This window comes from Ahaetulla prasina, chromosome 9, assembly GCF_028640845.1.
Source record: "Ahaetulla prasina isolate Xishuangbanna chromosome 9, ASM2864084v1, whole genome shotgun sequence".
NCBI classification, from domain to species: Eukaryota; Metazoa; Chordata; class Lepidosauria; order Squamata; family Colubridae; genus Ahaetulla; species Ahaetulla prasina.
The window spans coordinates 4568234-4589521 of record NC_080547.1 but is presented as its reverse complement, the minus strand read 5'-3'; the positions used below and the strand labels follow the sequence as shown (position 1 = coordinate 4589521).

The following is a 21288-nucleotide window of genomic DNA, read 5'->3' as shown; positions in this document are numbered from 1 at the left end:
ACTAATACAATGATTTCCACTTCATTTCAGAGGAGGAGGGCAATGCATTCATTTTTTTTAAAGTTCAAAAGTCTGGTGAAATGTAATATTATATATATTTATAATCAGAAGACAATTGGACAATCAAATATCAAAATGCATGCATTTCACTGGAAAATGGAGCGAGAAAGTTTCTAATAAAATCACATTTCTCCCTAATTCTACTACTGAAAGCCAAAAATGACATTATAAATGAGACAAATGTCATATATTCATTTCCATGTAATATGAAGCCTCATTTTTATCCTCCCATTCTGTAATTAAAAAGAAATGCCTCCATTTTTTTAAAAAAAAATGTAAATATGTTTAGAGAAAAGTTGAGTTCTTGATTGGAGAAGTTCAATTAAAAAATGTTAACATACATTTTATTTGTATTTTATTTTAATTTTTGCTTTTATAATATGGATCAAATCTTTTTATTTTACGGAGTTTAAATTTTTTCTTTGCTCAATGATCAAACATTTGTGTGACTCTTACAGAATGCCTACAACATTTTTAACACTGCATTTTAGAATGCAGCATTGCAAGCAAACTCTGCCCATAACCAGGAGTTCGATCCTAACCAGCTCAAGATTGACTCAGCCTTCCATCCTTCCGAGGTCAGCAAAATGAGGGTCCGGCTTGTTGGGGCAAGAGGCTGACTCTGTTTATCTGCCCAGAGTGTGCTATAAAACACTATGAGGTGGTATATAAGTGATTCTGCGATCAACGGAAAGCTTTAGGAAATGGCTATCGTTATTTTATGCACCTTCTCTTCAATTCCAAATGCGTCTTATTATCCTAATTTTTTACATATTTCATCCCATATACTTTACTATGATTATTTCAAAGGGTTTAAATATTTTTTTATGATTAATTTTATAAAATAGTCAACCTTTCATCTTTTCTTGATAAGTGTGGTAATCAAGAATTGTTCCCTTTTCTTGTACGACATGTTATAATTTGAAGACATGAAACCCTTATAACAAGACGCTGAGCTTGTCGATAGAAAGGTCAGCTGTTCGAATCCCTAGTGTTGCGTAACGGGGATGGCTCCTGTTACTTGTCCCAGTTTCTGCCAACCTAGCAGTTCGAAAGCATGTAAAAAATGCAAATAGAAAAATAGGGACCACCTTTGGTGGGAAGGGAACAGGGTTCCTTGCGCCTTTGGCATTGAGTCATGCCGGCCACATGACCACGGAGACGTCTTCGGACAGCGCTAGTTCTTCAGCTTTGAAACAGAGATGAGCACCGCCCCCTAGAGTCAGAAACGACTAGCACATATGTGTGAGGGGAACCTTTACCTTTACTTTATAAAGATATCTCACCTTGAAAATGCATACTTTTTTTGCAGTGAATAAAGCTCTAACTCATGCTCCTTCTCTAGATAATCTTCAAATAATTGATTGAGTTTCAGTTTAAATAATTTATTATAACACTATTTTGGTTGTCTTTTCCCTAAAAAATAAGGACATTTGGATTAGACTGTACTTCGAAAATACAGAGCTGATGATCCTTGATTTAGGCTAACAAATATATTCTTTTATTATGGTATTTAATTGTTATGCAAAGGACTACCACTGTTTTCCTTGCTAAGGTATTTTGATGACCAGGGTAATTTATGGCACGTAGCAACTAATAATAATTTAAAAAAGACAGTGCTGGGACTGTCTAATGCCTAAGAATATTTATCCATGTAATAGGGCTGTGTTACTTATCCTTCTCAGCTTTCCTATTACCTTCTCCTATTGCTATCTTGCTATAATATCACTTGGTTGTTTGTATGTATACTAAGAGCTTACACACCAGAGACAAATTTCTTGTGTCTCCAATAACACTTGGCCAATAAAGAATATTCTATTCTATTCTATTCTATTCTATTCTATTCTATTCTATTCTATTCTATTCTATTCTATTCTATTCTATTCTATTCTATTCTATTCTATTCTAAAAACATTTAACTTTTTATATTATTTAGTTCTGGTTTTTCTTATCTAAAAAACAGCTATCTGGAAAAAATAAAAACAGGAACAGCTTGGAAGGAACTAACCGAACTGTAAAATTGTGTATGCTGTGTTACATTTCTATATGTACATAACCAAATTGGTACAAAGTGTAAAAAGGAAAAAAAGTGGAAGCTAAAAAAAACCCACTGTGCATAACGTAAAGTTATCATACAGGTACTAAATCCCAAAAGAATTATTTAAATAAAAGGGAACGGAAAAAGAATCAAGAAAAACCAAAGGAAATAGTTTTACACAATGTATAGCTCAATCAGGAATCTGTTTCCTTGTGATGTCACATTATCCAAATAGGAAGCCAGATTCACTTAACAACCGTGTTATTAACTTAATGACTGCAGCGATTCACTTAACAACGGTGGTAAAAAAGGCTGTAAAATGGGGTAAAATTCACCGAGCAAATGTCTTGCAGAAATTTTGGGCTCGATCGTGGCCGTTAAGTCAAGGACTAACGGTAGTGACAAAATGTTGACAGGTTTTGCTCCGAGCAGCAGACTTTTGCTTACAACGGACCTTCCGCCGCGAACTGAAAACACATTTATTTATTCGCGGGGGGCTGGCTTAAATTTTGTTGGTTTTTAAATTTATATTATGAATTTTATGGGTTTTTAGAATTTTAAACGTTTTTAAAGTCTTAGGCCAATTGTGTAATAAATTTTTTAATTCTTGTCTTAATTGTATATTGTATTGTTTGTTTTTATTTTGGCTGTACACCGCCCTGAATCCTTCAGGAGAAGGGCGGTATAGAAATCTAATAAATAATAATAATAATAATAATAATAATAACAATGACGTCATATTCTTAGGATGAATTTTTGTAATGTAGGCTGCAAAACTTGTGTAGATGTAAAACTCCTGTGAAGTTCCCTTTGTGGCTCACGGGCGACTAAATCTGCAGAGGCACTTTTTTCACATAAAATATATGGATTTGTCAAATATTTTTGTTTGCATCATGTACTTCAGACCAGGGGGTCTCCAACCTTGGTCCCTTTACCACTTGTGGACTTCAACTCCCAGAGTCCCTCAGCCAGCAAAGCTGGCTGAGGAACTCTGGGAGTTGAAGTCCACAAGTCTTAAAGGGACCAAAGTTGGAGACCCCTGCTTCAGGCTATTTTTTTTTTTTTTTGGAGCACTGGCAGCAACAAGCTCTTTTTTTAAAAAACCATCCTTAAATATTCAAGAGAAGCAACTGGAGTTGCTTATGTGAACAGATGGCTGATCTTGGAAAAAGTTTTTTTTTTAAAAAATATATGTGCAAATCGTTACATAGAACAGTGCAAACCAAAAAGAACTCTATTCTGAGACGGATTCCTCTGACTGACATTCCAGCTTACATTCTGCCATTTGCTAGAACTTTAAAAAGCCTAAAGCTACAGCAATTGAAAGATGAAGACCTAAAATAACAGAGTTTGCAAGGGATCTTGGAGGTCTTCTAGTCCAACCCCCCTGCTAAGGCTTCTGCCTTGCTTTATAATGCTTCATAATCTTCTACCTTGCTTTACAACGAAAAAGAACAAGAACAAGAAGACAAGAAACATTATTAATAGGGATAGGGATAAAAGCGATAGAATCAAGATCACCTGAAGAGTTAATACCACTTTATAATGCCTTGGTAAGGCCACACTTGGAATATTGCATTCAGTTTTGGTCGCCATGATGTAAAAAAGATGTTGAGACTCTAGAAAGAGTGCAGAGAAGAGTGACGAAGATGATTAGGGGACTGGAGGCTAAAACATATGAAGAACGATTGCAGGAACTGGGTATGCCTAGTTTAATAAAAAGAAGGACTAGGGGAAACATGATAGCAGTGTTCCAATATCTCAGGGGTTGCCACAAAGAAGAGGGAGTCGGGCTGTTCTCCAAAGCACCTGAGGGTAGAACAAGAAGCAATGGGTGGAAACTGATCAAAGAAAGAAGCAACTTAGAACTAAGAAGAAATTTCCTGACAGTTAGAACAATTAATAAGTGGAACGATTTGCCTTCAGAAGTTGTGAATGCTCCAACACTGGAAGTTTTTAAGAAAATGTTGGATAACCATCTGACTGAGATGGTGTAGGGTTTCCTGCCTGGGCAGGGGGTTGGACTAGAAGGCCTCCAAGGTCCCTTCCAACTCTGTTGTTATGTTATGTTATGTTATGTTATGTTATGTTATGTTATGTTATGTTATGTTATGTTATGTTATGTTATGTTATGTTATGTTATGTTATGTTAATAGGCCAAGTCTCAAGGGTCCTTGAGTGGCGCAGACTGCTAAGACAGTCTGTTATTAACAGCAGCTGCTTGCAATTACTGCAGGTTCAAGTCCCACCAGGCCCAAGGTTGACTCAGCCTTCCATCCTTTATAAGGTAGGTAAAATGAGGACCCAGATTGTTGGGGGCAATAAGTTGACTTTGTATATAATATACAAATGGATGAAGACTATTGCTAACATAGTGTAAGCCGCCCTGAGTCTTCGGAGAAGGGCGGGATATAAATGCAAATTAAAAAAAAAAGTTTATGTTTTGAAACAGCACCTTACACACTGAACAACACTTTGGCTTCTTGAAAGCACTTGATAAGCTACCATGGACAAGCTAAAACAATTTTGCTGATTCAGATTGTTCTTCTTTCCCCTGAAGCAATTTCCTTCCCATTTCAATAATTTAAGAGGAAATGCTTTATGGTAAATTCGGAACAGCAATGAAAGTTAAATATTCTCGGCTATTTGGTGAGGGAATGCTGCAGAAGCTTCATTTGGTGAGTCTGAGGAATACCGCCAAGTCAGTAGTCATGGTGTTGATGATACCAGACTGGGACTGATTTGTTGTTGTTAGTTGCGAAGTTCTTTCCGACCCATCGTGACCCCATGGACAACGTTCTTCCAGGCCTTCCTGTCCTCTACCATCCTCTGGAGTCCATTTAAGCTCACGCCGACTGCTCCAGTGACTCCATCCAGCCACCTTGTTCTCTGTCATCCCATTCTTCTTTTGCCTTCAATCATTCCCAGCATTAGGCTCTTCTCCAGGGAGTCCTTCCTTCTCATTACGTGGCCAAAGTATTTGAGTTTCCTCTTCAGGATCTGGCCTTCTAAAGAGCATTCAGGGTTGATCTCCTCTAGGACTGATTTTTTTGACCGCCTTGCAGTCCAAGGGACTCGCAGGAGTCTTCTCCAGCACCAGAGTTCAAAGGCCTCAATTCTTTGACGCTCAGCCTTCCTTATGGTCCAACTTTCACAGCCATCCATTGCAACTGGGAAAACTATAGCCTTGACTATATGCACTTTTGTTGGCAGGATGATGTCTCTGCTTTTTAGTATGCAAAAAAGATTGAGGGGGGGGGGAATCTCTTGCTTTCCTAAAACCAAGGCAGCCAGGAAGGAGAAATTTGGCATTGCAATGATAGCTTTCTCAAAAAAAAAAAAAAAAATCCAATTCCACTGAGAAAACTGTATTTTAGGACATTAAAGGGGATCTAGGAAATTACAAGTTGCATGGCATTAGCAACAAAAATTTTACAGGGGAAAATTGTTAAGGACGGGCAACACATGAGAATATAACAGGAATCAAGATCAAAAGAGCTAAAACTGGAGCAATTATAAAGCCTTTAAAAATCCACCAATGTTCAAACCTCTAAGCACACATATCCAAATTGTGACCAACACGACGAGTAACAGAATCTCACAGACGAAATACTCATGAGAGAAAAAAATCTTTCTTTTTTCTAATCTAGGGTTCTTTTACAATCACCCCACAACTCCTACCGCACCACAAATAAAAATCTTGGCCTTCCACCTTAGTGGAATTTTCTGCAAGAATGCTTTTGATCCTGGCTCACAATCAAAAGGCTGACAAAAAGTCGCAGCAAACTTTAAAAGACTGGATCTGGAAACCGTTATTTACAATGAACTAGTATCATGAAGAGCTGCTGGCGGTTGACTTAAGATTTTTGGCTTGTTTGTTCATCAAACACTTCAAAGTTAGGTCTCTGGATGAATAAGTGAGCGTTTTTGTGCCCTCGTTCTCTTTCTGCAACTAACAAAATCCCTGCATTTCAGTTACAAGCCTACCCCTCAATTTATTTCTTTTGTCATTACCGCACTTGGATCTACCTTCATTTGTTTATATATTTAAACACTGTTTATAAAAGAGGTCTAAGTATAAATGAGAAACAAAGGAACACACATACTCAAAAATACACTCCGCTGAATTTGATAGAAGTGATTCCTAGTAAACGAGGAAAAGATTGTAGCCTAATTGTTCAGAGTTGCAGCTATAGAAAAAGAACCTGCGATAATATGCTTTGTGAACAGCAGGTCCATCAAATAATAACTGTCATAATATTTAGAGAGAGAGAGAGGGAGAGAGAGAGAAGCTAACGCAGAACTTGAAACCATGCTAAGTTCTTTAGTAGTGCCCGACTGAACAAAAGAATAACTTGAACCCAGTCTGACCCTTCACATTTAAGCAGATCAGATTCAAACTTGTATTTAATTTGCTGCTGTATTTATAGCCAGACTCCCCTATCCTAAGCATAATCTTCACCTTATGAAGCAACTGCTAGGTCATAATGCCTGAGATATCCGTCTACTTAACTGCACATACTTTTTAAAAAATGATTTGGAAGCAGCACTTCAAGCCTAAGTAAAAAGCTGCAACTTCTCTTTAAGGAGTCAATTCAAACTAGCCAGACTTTTATTTTACACGTGTGGGGGGGAGCTGCTTTAATAAATTGCAGATGGGTGCTATGCATGAAATCCAAAGCAGTTCTTCCAAATCTTTTTCTGAAGCACGCACAGGCCTAGGGCCTAATAAGGAGCTCTACTATCTTTCGGGGAAGTAAAGAATGAATTAAGGTTTTATCTAATTTATGCAGTGTGTTAAAATTCTTACCGGAAAATCTACGTTCTTATTTTCCCTAGAAGAGTATATTATTTTGCAGTCGTTCCCAAATTTAAAACACACACACAGACAGAGGAAGGTTGTCCACTAGCCATCTTAGTTTGGCATTAAAATACGCACATATTGTGAATCTATTACCCTTCAATTAATATTTTACAGCTTCAAGAGAGTACAGAATGTACATTTCCCAAAAAATGAGATTTGAATCAAACGATAGATCCAATACAGCTTAGCCCAGGGGTGTCAAGCTCAATTTTATAGAGGGCTGCATCAGGGCTGTGGTTGACCTCAGGAGTGGGCCAGAGCTGGGTTTCAGCAGGTTCTGACCAGTTCTGGAGAACCGGTAGCGGAAATTTTGAGTAGTTTGGAGAACCGGTAGTAAAAATTCTGACTGTCCCCGCCCCCCATCTATTCTCTGCCTCCCAAGTCCCAGCTGATGGGGAGGAAATGGGGATTTTGCAGTAACCTTCCCCTGGAGTTGGGAGGGAATGGGGATTTTGCAGTATCCTTCCCTGGATTGGGGAGGGAATGGGGATTTTGCAGTATCCTTCCCATGGATTGAAGTGGGAATGGAGATTTTACAGTATTTTTCCCCTGCCACACCCACCAAGCCACGCCACGCCCACCAAGCCACATCCACAGAACCAGCAGTAAAAAAGTTTGAAACCCACCACTGGGGTGGGTGGCCAACTGGGTGGGCGTGGCCAACTGGGTAGGCGTGGCCAGATTGACACTACTCCCCAAACTGCTGGCCCAATGTTCCCTCTTTGCATTGGGTAGACCAGGTTGAAGCGATGCAGGTAGACCGGGCCCCATGGGCCGGATCCAACCACATCATGGGCCGGATGTAACCCGTGGCCTGGTTTGACACCCCTGGCCTGGCCTATGGTGCTAATTTACATATCTTGATATATGGAGCAAAGTCCATGTGCTATCCCAGAAAGAAAATACATTTTAAAAGATTTTTAAAAAGAAAATACATTTAAAAAGATCTTTAAATAAATTAATAAGTTTAAAAAGCAACAAGAAAAACAAAAAGTAGAATCAGAATCTAAGGAGCGAAAAGCAGGCTGCTCGTATCAGGATAAAAACATAAACGGCATAAAAAGAACCTGTAATACAGACCATTTCCCCCATATTTAGAACATAGGAAAACAGGGTTGGAAAAAGGACCTTGGTAGTCTTCTATCTAGCTCAGGGGTCTCCAACCTTGGCAACTTTAAGACTTGTGGACTTCAACTCCCAGAGTTCCTCAGCCAGCAAAGCTCAGCCAGCAAAGAGTTCCTCAGTTCCTCAGCCAGCAAAGAGGAACTCTGAGAGTTGAAGTCCACAAGTCTTAAAGTTGCCAAGGTTGGAGACCCCTGATCTAATAATAATAATAACAGAGTTGGAAGGGACCTTGGAGGTCTTCAACCCTCTGCTCAAGCAGGAGACCCTACACACCATTCCAGACCAATGGCTCTCCAATCTCTTCTTGAAAACCTCCAGCGATGGAGCACCCACAACTTCAGAAGGCAAGCTGTTCCATTGATTAATTGCCTCAATGTCAGGAAATTTTTGCTGTATGCCGTAATATTTATACCGCTCCTTTTTTTTTTATTTACATTTATATCCCGCCCTTCTCCAAAGACTCAGGGCGGCTTACGCTATGTTTAGCAATAGTCTTCATCCTATTTGTATATTTATACAAAGTCAACTTATTGCCCCCAACAATCTGGGTCCTCATTTTACCTACCTTATAAAGGATGGAAGGCTGAGTCAACCTTGGGCCTGGTGGGACTAGAACCTGCAGTAATTGCAAGCAGCTGTGTTAATAACAGACTGTCTTAACAGTCTGAGCCACAAGAGGCCCTTACTCTTCATTGGTGCGGAGGATCAGTCTTTTACAATCGGCTGTTGCTCTTATGGTATATTCTACTTGGTTTGCTCTGAGGTCATAATACTGTATTGTGATCATTCTTAAAAGTACGAACCTACCCTGGCAGCGTTAGAGTTGCGTAATAGGCAAGATATAGATGCAAGAGACTCTTAATCTAGTACAGAAGGGTATGAGGGAAGAATAAGAAAATCAGGAAATTAGGCTTCCAGGATGCATTCAGCGTCCTGAAACTCTACAGATTAAACATTATATAGAGGTCAAATTATAGCAACTTCTTATCCATGTATGGTTTTTCAGCGAGCACATCCCTCCTATTTTTCATCTTTTAAATTCAAATTGTTTCCCACTATGTTCTACAACAAAACTGAGTAAGTATAATAACACTTGGAATACTGCATTCAATTTTGGTCGCCACGATGTAAAAAAGATGTTGAGACTCTAGAAAGAGTGCAGAGAAGAGCAACAAAGAGGATTAGGGGACTGGAGGTTAAAACATATGAAGAACGGTTGCAGGAACTGGGTATGTCTAGTTTAATGAAAAGAAGGACTGGGGAGACATGATAGCAGTGTTCCAATATCTCGGGCTGCCCCAAAGAAGAGGGAGTCAAGCTATTCTCCAAACCACCTGAGGGCAGGACAAGAAGCAATGGGTGGAAACTAATCAAAGAAAGAAGCAACTTAGAACTAAGGAGAAATTTCCTGAAAGTTAGAACAATTAATCAGTGGAACAACTTGCCTCCAGAAGTTGTGAAAGCTCCAACATTGGAAATTTTTAAGAAGATATTGTATAACCATTTGTCTGAAGTAGTGTAGGCTTTCCTGCCTAAGCAGGGAGTTGGACTAGAAGACCTCCAAGGTCCCTTCGAACTCTGTTATTCTATTCTATTCTAAGGAGGAAAATTGCCATCATAAAGAATTGGAAATTAACATGCTATTTGTCCACATTGCAAACGTGGTTCGGTTATTGTACAGCTCACTTTATTAGGATCCAGAATGAGAAACTAGTAAAATAATGCTACGTAATAGTATTTTAGTAAGTTTTTAATAAGAATTACACTGGTAAATTTGAATTAAAGCCTTATTGGACTAGAAGACCTCCAAGGGTCTTTGAGTGGCTCAGGCTGTAAGATAGCCTGTTATTAAAACACAGCTGCTTGCAATTACTGCAGGTTCTAGTCCCACCAGGCCCAAGTTGACTCAGCCTTCCATCCTTTATAAGGTAGGTAAAATGAGGACCCAGATTGTTGGGGGGGAATAAGTTGACTTTGTAAATATATACAAATAGAATGAGACTATTGCCTTACACACTGTAAGCCGCCCTGAGTCTTTGGAGAAGGGCGGGGTATAAATGTAAATAAAAAAAAAAAAAAGGTCCCTTCACACTCTTGTTATTCTGTAGTCTGTAAAAAGCATCGGGGGGTATCTGCCCACGCTGACATGTATTGCCACAAAAGCCTTGGCAGGGATCTTCAAATGTCACCTGCCCCAAATCGATAGCCAAAAGAAACCTGAAACGCAGCTTAAAAACAATTCTTGAGACGGCACAAGTGCCAATACCTTTTCGCAGTTACAATTGCAACGGGTTACTCTAAAACAAAAGGACTCTGTGCCAACGAGGTTCAGATCAGGCGTTTTCCTTTCATCGGGTTGATCAGACTGGATATTTGTCCCCCCCCCCCCCGCTAACTTTTCTAACTCTGGCGAAGAGAGGCAGGGCGAGAGACACAATGTCCAACGTCTGCAGCTAACAGCTGCCGCTACATTATAAATGGGAGCTAACGAAAGGAGGCAACGAGGGATTCCTAGATGTCAGCAGGCAGGGAAACATGCCACCTGTTTCCCTAAGGTTAGCAAGCTGACAGCTACCCAATAATAGAAATGTGTGCATAGAAAAACAGGCAAGAGTCTTTTGTTTGCCATAAATGAGTTTTCCCACCTGCTAGCAAGTATAATTCTGGCCCTTATAGCAGCTGGGTTGTGGAGTGGGAAGGAGAGAGATTATTTTAAAAAAAAACAACTTTTGAGTGAAGTTAATTTTGCACATAGTGTACTTGTCATAAAACCCAAGGCAGTTTAGAAGCTTATGTTGACCTGTTCTGTACAAAGGACCTAAACAAAATAATGATAGCTGGCACACGCACACACACAGCCTTCAGAGAATGTGCCAATTATTAAAGACAACCGACCAGCAAATTTGAAGCCAGCGTTATGTAGGGCAACTGACAAACTTTAGTTTCCAAGGGGGGGTGGGCGAGGGGGAGAGAGAGGAAACAAATACATCTTGCGTAACACCCATAACTCCATTTTTCTTTTTAATGTTGATTGTGTGTCAATCTTGACAGGTTGATTAATGAGATTGCCAGGAAATCGAGTTTTTGAAAGACTTGCTATATTAAAAAAGTGACATCAGGCTTTGCATCCCTTGAACATCTTAGGCGTGGACTGGTAATCCCGGTGGATTGGCTGTTTAAAAATCATTTTGCAGGTATGGCGTTGCCTAGTTCCTTTTAAAACGTGCCCCGAGATTATCCAGCCACGTCCCTTTCACAAGCTAAAGCAGGGATCTCCAACCTTGGCAACTTTAAGCCTGGAGGACTTCAACTCCCAGAATTCCCCAGCCAGCAAAGCTGGCTGGGGAATTCTGGGAGTTGAAGTCCACCAGGCTTAAAGTTGCCAAGATTGGGGACCCCTGAGCTAAAGGATTCTTTTCCTTGCCATAATGCAAAAGCTCTTGGAGACTGAACTCACGAAATGCTTCTCTGCCTGGTTGCTGGATGGGCATGGCCATGGTGGGCGTGGCCTAGTCAGCCTGCTGGGTGGGCGTGGCCATAGTGGGCGTGGCCTACTCAGCCTCCTGCACCATGTTGGGGGGGGGGCATTTTAAAGCAACATTTACATCTTTTAGCAAAAGAAGATCACAAGAACACCAATCACATTAGACCAAAAGCCGTCTTAGGTTCAAGGGTTATATTATTCATGCCACTGACTTGTCTTCTACGAAATGAGTATAAAGCAGTGAACAATCAGGGCAGTTTGTTGTTAAATTAATGTTTAGTGACAAGCGGTTTTATAAATTAACCACTGAAAGAGGACATCCGTATATTCATCCTTGTGTGGGGAGAATCAGGAGTCTGGCAGCTTTAGGTTTTTTTCTGATTAACAATTTTTTTTATTCAGAAGCCGGAGTTTTGTGAGTTACAAATCATTTCATCAAATGCAGGTTGCTAGACTGTCATAGAATTTAAATTGACATGGATGGAGAGGAAAAGAAGGGGTAGAAAGTTGCAGCCTCTAAAAGTTTATGCCTTTTAATTAGTCAGAAAAGCTACTACCAGATTCCTGATAAATCTGCATTTCTACGGTGTAGTCATAGTTTATGATGGGATAGTTTTCATTAGCCTTATTTTTAGATGGTTTCAAACCAAATAGAAAATTAGGCCACTATTGTATGACATCACATTTTGGTTTCAACTAGTGGCCACTTCAAATTTATGTTCATCAAATCAATTCTCCCAAAGTATCACCCTGAGCTAGAGAAATACTTTGTTTGTTTGTTTGCTTGCTTATTTGTTTATTTATTTATACAGCGCCATGGTGGCATAGTGGTTAGAGTGCAGTACTGCACGCTACTTCTGCTGATCACGGCTGCCAGCAGTTTTGGCAGATCGAATCTCACCAGGCTCAAGGTTGACTCAGCTTTCCATCCTTCCAAGGTGGGTAAAATGAGGACCCAGATTGTTGGGGGCAAGGCGGGTGAAACGTAAAATTTGTTACTACCGATTCTGTGGGTGTGGCTTGGTGGGGTGGGGTGGGGGTAATGTGACTGGGTGGGCGTGGCCAACTTTTTAAAAAAACTTTTAAAACCATTTTTTTACAACCTCTTCAGCCCAAGACGTTGTAGAAAAAATGCTTTTAAAAGGTTCTGATGATCCCAGCTGAGCAGCACGATCATCAGAGGCCTTTTTTTTAACTTTTAAAAGCATTTTTTCGGCTGAAGAAAAAATGCTTTTAAAAGTAAAAAAAAAGCCTCTGATGATCGCGTGGCTCAGCTGGGCATGGGGGGTGGAGGCAGGATTTTTGCTACTGGTTCTCCGAACCACCTGCCGCCATCGCTACCGGATCGGCCGATCCAGTCCAAACCGGGAGCATTTCACCGCTGGGACAAGATGCTGACTCTAAACCGCTTAGAGAGGGCTGTAAAGCACTGTGAAGCGGTATATAAGTCTAAATGCTATTGTATTTTCATAATATTTACCTTTTTTTTTTAAACTGCTATTTCTCAAAAAAGTTTACATCAGATTAAATAAAATAAATCCTGGCTTAGATTTTTTTCAAACCGAGAAAACCAAGGTATACAACTTAGTTCAAGGCCAGGAACAAAGTTGTGAACTAAAAAATGAACACTTTTTAATCTAATGAAGGATAGGGTGATTTTTTTCCCTTTCTGAAGTTCTTATACAGGCAGTAAATTCTTTGCCTACTGGCTTGATGGATAAGGTTGGAAAAATATTAATCTTCAGCTTTATGGTCCCAGGGCAATTGTTCACCAGAGGCAAATATGAAAGAAACCGTGTTCCTTTTTACAGCTGCTTCTTATTTGGCTGATAAGTAGGGCCAGATTTTCCTGATTTTCTTCTGGGAAGAAAGACAAATTTTCCAGTGGGCCTTCATCCACTGATGGATGAAAAAATTGTGTTATCCTTATGCAATCCAAGGCAGCTTCAGAATTTCCACTGTTCTGCACAACTAGAGAGTGAAGTATTTACCTTACTCATGCCCTGGTTATCAGATCAAAATATAGTATGTGTCTAGGGTGTTACTACAACAAACGTATGGAATCCAAATAGTTATGTCCTTTTGATAATGCTAGTGCAAACATCCATTGATATTAAAGGCATCTCGATGACAGAGAGAGATATTATTTGATCATTAACAGTGCATTAACAGAACGCTTCCTATATATTTTCTTGTCACAGTCCTTAAGGCAAATCAGATAAAGAGCTGACGCTGAGAGACTATGACTTGCCTGTGGCAAACTAATCACTTCACAGCCCAGTAAGATCAGGATTAGTGGCTTCCAAATTCACCCCCCTTGGATTTAACCACTATAACCTTTCTTTTTCGCACAGGATTACTAAACAAACAAACAAAAAAACCATCTCAAGAAGAAACATAGTCGCAACAAAATAATATGCCGTTGTAATTATAATTAAAAGTTTGCAATCGCATAGAAAATGAGATTTCACCATTTAACTGCAGGGATAAGGGACTTTGCAGGTCTATTTTAGTTCATTCCTGCTAAACTCTTGGCCTACACTGCAGAAGGAATACTATGGCATACTGTGCAGACTATAAAACAGTACTTGGCCGGGGTCAAGGAAATAAAATCAAGATTGATCTGATGATAATATTTTGAGATAAAACAAATCAGAACGACCGGGATATTTAGTAAACAATGGAAACTGTTGGCAAACACTTGCCTAGACAGGGTAATGGAGAACAACATGTTCCATCAATTCCATTAACCTGCCACCGCACGGTCTCTGTTTGAAAGGGATTTTTGGGTGTCTTCCTTTGGTAACAGCCATTGGGAGGGTGCCGAATCGGACTAAGTTTACTTTACTTTATTTTACTGTTATTGCACCTGGTACAACGAAATTAAGTGCCACCTTCAGTGTACATTATAACCACAAAAATAAAACACAGGCACACATCCTTTGCAATTTACACAACTGAATTGAAAACCTCTGATATTGCATTAATATTGCACTATACAGTAGAATTCAATATACCGTATTTTTCGGAGTATAAGACGCATCAGAGTATAAGACGCGCCTTAGTTTTTGGGGAGGAAAATAAGAAAAAAGCTGATTGGCGGGTGGATTGGCCTCCCGGAATACCCGCAATCAGCTGTTCCCAGAGGTGAATTTTAGCAACAGGTTCCTTGGTTCTGAGCTCTGTGCCTTGCTTTTTTTTTTTTTTTTTGCTTTTTTTGCTTTTTTTTTTCTGCCTTTGAAAGCCTCTGAAACAGCTTCAGAAAAAAAGCCTCTGAAGCTCTGTTTGAGGGCTTTTTTTCTAAAGCTCTGTTTGGGGCTTTTTTTTCTGAAGCTCTGTTTGGGATCTTCTTTTCTGAAGCTCCGTTTCTGATGCTTTTTTCAGCCTCTGAAACCTCCATTTGAGAAGCTGGACTGGGCTACAGTTGGAGTATAAGACGCACCCAGATTTTTACTCTCTTTTTTGGGGGGGAAAGGTGCATCTTATACTCCGAAAAATGCAGTAGTTACTGCTCTGGGATAGCAGAGATGTTTTTCAGCCTATTTGTCCTGTACCGTCTGCCAGATGGTAATAGTTCAAAAAAAAAGGTGCCCAGGAGGGAGATGAATCTTTAAGAATGTTTTAAACTGTCTTAAGGCAGCGGGAGCTAAAAAGCTCTTCCAATGATCCTCTGGGCAATGATGTTAACCCTCTGGAGCGCTGTTCTACCTGCCACTGTGCAATGGGCAAACCATACACAGCATAGAATAGAATTCTTTATTGGCCAAGTGTGATTGGACACACAAGGAATTTGTCTTTGGTGCATACGCTCTCAGGTGCAGTAAGTTAAAATACTCTCTATGGTGCAGCGGTAGAAGGTCACTAGCAGTTTTTCATTCAGTTGTTTCCTGAGACGTCTCTCAGGATAAAGCCCTTCTGAATTTGGAGATTGTTAGGAGACTGAAATATCCAGCTGGTTGCAGAAGATGTGCAGAATGGCTAAAGGAGGTGTTTCTGGTTGGAACTGGAAAGTCTGCTTGCAGCTCTCGAACGATGGCCGCTGTTGAGATCAGCTAAATGCACGTTCATAGCCCATCAAGGTGATGGCTGGCCATGAGTAAGCCATAAATTTGGCATGAATTGCCTGGCTCCAAGAACCCTGGAAGTTATCAATTACAATTCAAGGGGCCAAGCCTATTGAAAAGGACACGCACTTAAGCCAGTAGGAGAAGATGTAAATCCAGGCAGAAGTTTCAATCTTAAGTAGCCTATTGCAGGGGTCTGCAAACTTGGCTCTTTTAAGATTTGTGGACTTCAACTCCCAGTTCCTCAGCCAGCAAAGCTGGCTGAGGAACTCTGGGAGTTGAAGTCCACAAGTCTTAAACGAGCCAAGTTTGCAAACCCCTGGTTTATTGTATCAACATTCAAACCTCTTGCAGAATCAGAATTCTGAAGGGCTATCTCCTATGAGGATGGCTGCAAGTGTAACAAGCAATCTGCCTACAGCCTTTATTTATTTACCATATTTATATCCTCCTTGTTCTTTTAGGCAACATTCAATGCAACTTATTTTTACAAGAAAGGTGAATAGCACAAGACTCCAGGAAATGATAGAATAGAATAGAATAGAATAGAATAGAATAGAATAGAATAGAATAGAATAGAATAGAATAGAATAGAATAGAATTCTTTATTGGCCAAGTGTGATTGGACACACAAGGAATTTGTCTTGGTGCATAGGCTCTCAGTGTACATAAAAGAAAAGATATCTTCATCAAGGTACAACACTTAATGATAGTCAAAGGATACAAATAAGCAACCAGGAAACAATATCAATATAAATTGTAAGGATACAGGCAACAAAGTAACAGTCATACAGTCACATAGCATCCCACTTGAGTTCTTGCTTCTAGATTGATGCAAATCATTAATGAATACATGCTGCTTACAGTTATTTAACCAACTGCTAAACTCCCACAATATCCAACCTATTTTTACTTTCTTCATAACAAGGATATCATATTAAATGCTTTGGTAAAACTAAGTTATATTTTGTTTATTTTGTTCATGTCTTTCCAACAGTCTATCAGAATGGAAAAATTCAAGAGATCAGTTATTTTTTGAAACATTCCATTTAATCAGTACATTACAATAGGTTGGTTCATTATTGAAAATCAAAATATAAGTATTTTTTCTAATCGGATATATTTTAGCCATTTACTCAACAACCGATTTCATGGATTAATTGCATAGCCAAAGTATAAAAATCAGAACTGAATTTAGAAGGTATACTCGCTTGGATTGTGCTGGCATTAGTAAGGTGCTTTGACTGAAATTCAGTCACTATTGCTTTTAAATACTGGATTGATTTGAAACATCAAATCAGATCTGAATTATCTGATTTATTATGTTTTGATTCCAAAAGCTAATTCAACTTTTTAAAAACCACAATCCTTAATAGAACGCGCAACTTCAAATAAAGCAGTGTTTGAGTCAAAACATCAAAATAAATGAGGTAATTCAGATCTGATTTGATACTTCAAACCTAACCAAAATGTAGTTCCGGGAGTTCACAAGAGAAATGGCCAATGTAATGAGCTGATTATAAGAATCAGCACAGCCAATGCTTATTTTGCATTGAAATTCTGACTAAACAACACTTGCTTATAGGAATCTCACATGCAAAAGATTAGAACTCCAACGAGATTGATTAGCAGTAAACTGAAAAAAAATTGATAGAAAACATTTCTTCTACAGAAAAATGTACCAGGGGGGCGGGGGGCGCGGAAGAAGAACACACTAGGTCGGGGTGTCAAATTCGATTTCATTGAGGGGTGCATCAGGGTTGTGTTTAACCTTGGAGGCCAGGTGGGCGTGGCCAGCTTGATGTCATTCATGTCGGGGGGGGGGGCACCTGTGGTGGCCCGAGAGCTCTCCCAGAGAAAACGGGTTCCTGAGGTCCGTTTTCGGCTGTGACGGCCTCCTGCAATCCTCTGCCAATGAAAATGGAGCTCGGGAGGCTCACTGGCGCAGGCACCATAGGCCAGTCCTTCGCTGTTTCCAGGGCGGCCCCCCCGCCCCAGGCCAGATCTAAGCACCCTGCGGGCCGCATCCGGCCCCCGGGGCTTGAGTTTGATGCCCCTGCACTAGGTGTTTTCACCCAGACATTAGGAAGAAATATTTTTTATTCTGCTTCTTTCCCCCTGTGTTTTCTGTCTGGCTTCAATCTGTTACTAATCAATGTCTTACTATACTTGCTGCATCACAAGATGCAATGATAGCCAGTAAGGAATGGCCAAGAGGGATCTTAATAAATTCATGGGGAAGAAGCCTGCAAAGACTGCATTCCAGGTTCAATGGCAGTTGTCATTCATCGTAACTGTCAGAGGTTGAACCTCTGTTTGTGGTCTTCTGGGTCAGGGGTCTCCAACCTTGGTCCCTTTAAGACTTGTGGACTTCAACTCCCAGAGTCCCTCAGCCAGCTTGCTGGCTGAGGGACTCTGGGAGTTGAAGTCCACAAGTCTTAAAGGGACCAAGGTTGGAGACCCCTGTTCTGGGTGATCCTCGTTGAAGGCCTCCTCTGATATTCTTACACATGTTTAGATATTTTAAAATAGTCTGATTACTCTGCCTACTCCGAGGTTGGACTTTGAACTTTCCTCAGTCCTTTTACAGTACATAACTTATTTCCACAGGAATGCACAATGGCACACCACACGGCAAAAACGATTATGGTTATTTGAAAGATATGCAAATAAACGTGACGAGGAGAACAAGCTTTGGATTATAGGAGGATTCTTCACTCAGGCACACAAGAATAGAAAGGTAGGGACCGAGTTAAGAGGCTTCTCTCAAAGCAATTGAGAAATTAAACCAACATTTAAGATGACTAGCCTTCATTGCTGGAACTGGGAGGGATAGACCGAGATTCAGTTTAGCCTCCCAGCAGAAAGCTAAAAAAGTTATTAGATCACGTCAGGGGAATTATTACCCTTCAGTGACTGACAAACAGAAAACTCATCTAGATCACGGGTCTGCAACCTTGGTCCCTTTAAGACTTATGGACTTCAACTCCCAGAGTCCCTCAGCCAGCAAAGCTGGCTGAGGAACTCTGGGAGTTGAAGTCCACAAGTCTTAAAGGGACCAAGGTTGGAGACCCCTAATCTAGATAGTACAAGAGACACTCCCACCCTTGGTGGTTACAGAATTTAAGAACAGCAAGGAAGCATTTTTCCTCCCTGCTCCAACTTCTGCCACATCCTTCAGCATCTCTGCCTACATTAAATTCCCTCCCATCCCTGCTGTTCATCAAATTATCCTACTGTAAAGCTTCAAAATAGGGACACGGTGGCTCAGGGGCTAGGACGTTGAGCTTGTCCATCAAAAGGTCGGCAGTTCAGCGGTTCGAATCCCTAGAGCTGCCGTGTAATGGGGTGAGCTCCTGTTACTTGTCCCAGCTTCTGCCAACCTAGCAGTTTCGAAAGCACGTAAAAATGCAAGTAGAAAAAATAGGGACCACCTTTGGCGGGAAGGTAACAGCGTTCCGTGTGCCTTTGGCGTTGATTCATGCCGGCCACATGACCACGGAGACGTCTTCGGACAGCACTGGCTCTTCGGCTTTGAAACGGAGATGAGCACCACCCCCTAGAGTCGGCAACGATTAGCACATATGTGCGAGGGGAACCTTTACCTTTACCTTAAAGCTTCAAAGTCTCCCACTGCTGCTAAGGAAGACAAAAGCTCACCCCATCGCTTCAGATTCCTAGCAATGTTTCTTTCCCATGCCTTTATGCACAACAACGCACACCATGTAAATCATGCTCTTAACAAGACAGAAAACGGGGATAAACCTAGTTGCTGCATATAAACAGGGAGCAAACCCACTGTTCTGTCCCCCCTCGCCTCCGTCCGAGCGATGGCTTAATTAGCCGGCACTATCAGCTCTGGCAGCAAAATAGCGAGCGTATGCCAAGTGTCTGTGTTATCTCCCTTGACACCAATGAGTCACCCAGGAACAAACAGAACTTCAGCTCTTAGTTAAGCAGTTGATTTGCCTGCTACGAAGAGGCATAGCAGTTCTTGCTGCCTTTATATCCTGTGGGGTGTGGCTCGATGACTCAGCACTTCCTAGGCCTGCCCCAGCCCTGCTTCTGTTGTTCCCGCCTCTCCTGCCTACGAAACTTAGGGTCCAGCCAGGCCTGATTGCCATCAGCCGGGTCTGGAGGCGTGGCCTGGGAGGGGAAAGAGTCAGGGGACGGAGGCCTCGTTATCTCTTCCACCTGGCCTGCCTCTGGCTCCTGGAGCTGAGCCAGGGAAGCTGGTGCTCCTGAGGTAAGTCCTGACGGCCCTTCCCCCTCACTTTCCAAGTCACTTTCTGGCAGGAGGCCCGGCTCGGTAGGCGCAGACACAACACCCACACTCGCTACCGTGTTTCTCCAAAAAGAAGGCTTATTAGCTTATTTCTTTTGACTCCCCCCCCCCAAAAAAAAGGGGCTAGGCCTTCTTTTTGGAAGGTTCGAATTATTGACCGACCTTGCGGTGGTGGCACCGACAGCCCCGCACAGCAGGAGCCCGCTGCTGACCCACTTCTTCTGCGGCTGCTTGCCACCATTCATATGCATTGCCCTGGCCTCCATTTCGCCTTCAGATGCCTTCCGGAAAGCCCTCTGCAATTGATAATAATCGCTGCAGATGCCTTCCGGGAATTCTGGGAGTTGAAATCCACAAGTCTTAAAGTTGCCAAGTTTGGATACCCCTGGTCTACAGAAAAACTATAAGCCAACTCAGAAAGCTTAGACTGCCCAAGGAGCTGCTGACACAGTTCTGCAAAGAAATTACCGAGTCTATAATTTGTACCTCTATTAACCATTTGGTTTGCCACCGCAACCAAACAAGACAGACACAGACTTCAATGGATAGTTAGGACTGCAGAAGAAATAACTGCAACCAACCAGCCTGCCTTCCACTGAGGACCTGTATACTGCACAAGCCAGAAAGAGAACTGTGAATATATCCACAGACCCCTCGCACCTTGAGACATGAACTTTCTTCCCTCGTGACAACACTACAGGGCATTGCATGGCAAAACATTGCATGGCAAAAAACGTACACTGAGAGCATATGCACCAAGACAAATTCCTTGTGTGTCCAATCACACTTGGCCAATAAAATTCTATGCTATTCTATTCTAAAAAAACAACCAGACACGAAGAGTTTTTCCTTCCATGCCATCACTCTGCTAAACAACTAATTCCCACAACACTGCCCCTGCCATAGGATGTCAAACCACCAAGTACGGCTGTATTCCCGGTCATCTTTCCCGTTAGCTATTTCCTTAGCTTCTCATGACTATAACATGTATCTCATGATTTATGTTGTTTGCTTATTTAGTATCCTATGACCATCACTGAGTGTGTATCTTATGATTTATGACGATTATGATCATCTAAAATTACAATCCCTATTTATCACTTGTTGCTTGTATGTACACTGAGAGCTTATGCACTGGAGACAATTCCTTGTGTGCCCAATCACACTTGGCCAATATAGAATTCTGTTCCATTCTACAGCTCATTTTAATCCTATCCATCACGTAACCTCTCATTCACCAACAGATAGGAATGCAGCTCTTCACATAAACATCATTTCCTGCCCTGTGATTTTTTTTAAAATTAGAGTTAATAACAGGGGTTTCTAAACTTTTTGCCATCACACCCTTTTGTGTAATCTTAATTTACA

At 41.0% G+C, this 21288-nt stretch overlaps 1 protein-coding gene across 7 annotated transcripts in view; it reads right to left on the bottom strand.

The window, feature by feature from the left end:
- Positions 1 to 21288, bottom strand: part of PPP3CC (protein phosphatase 3 catalytic subunit gamma) — an 84427-nt gene that overhangs the window by 46255 nt on the left and 16884 nt on the right. The gene's annotated exons all lie outside the window — the stretch shown is intronic.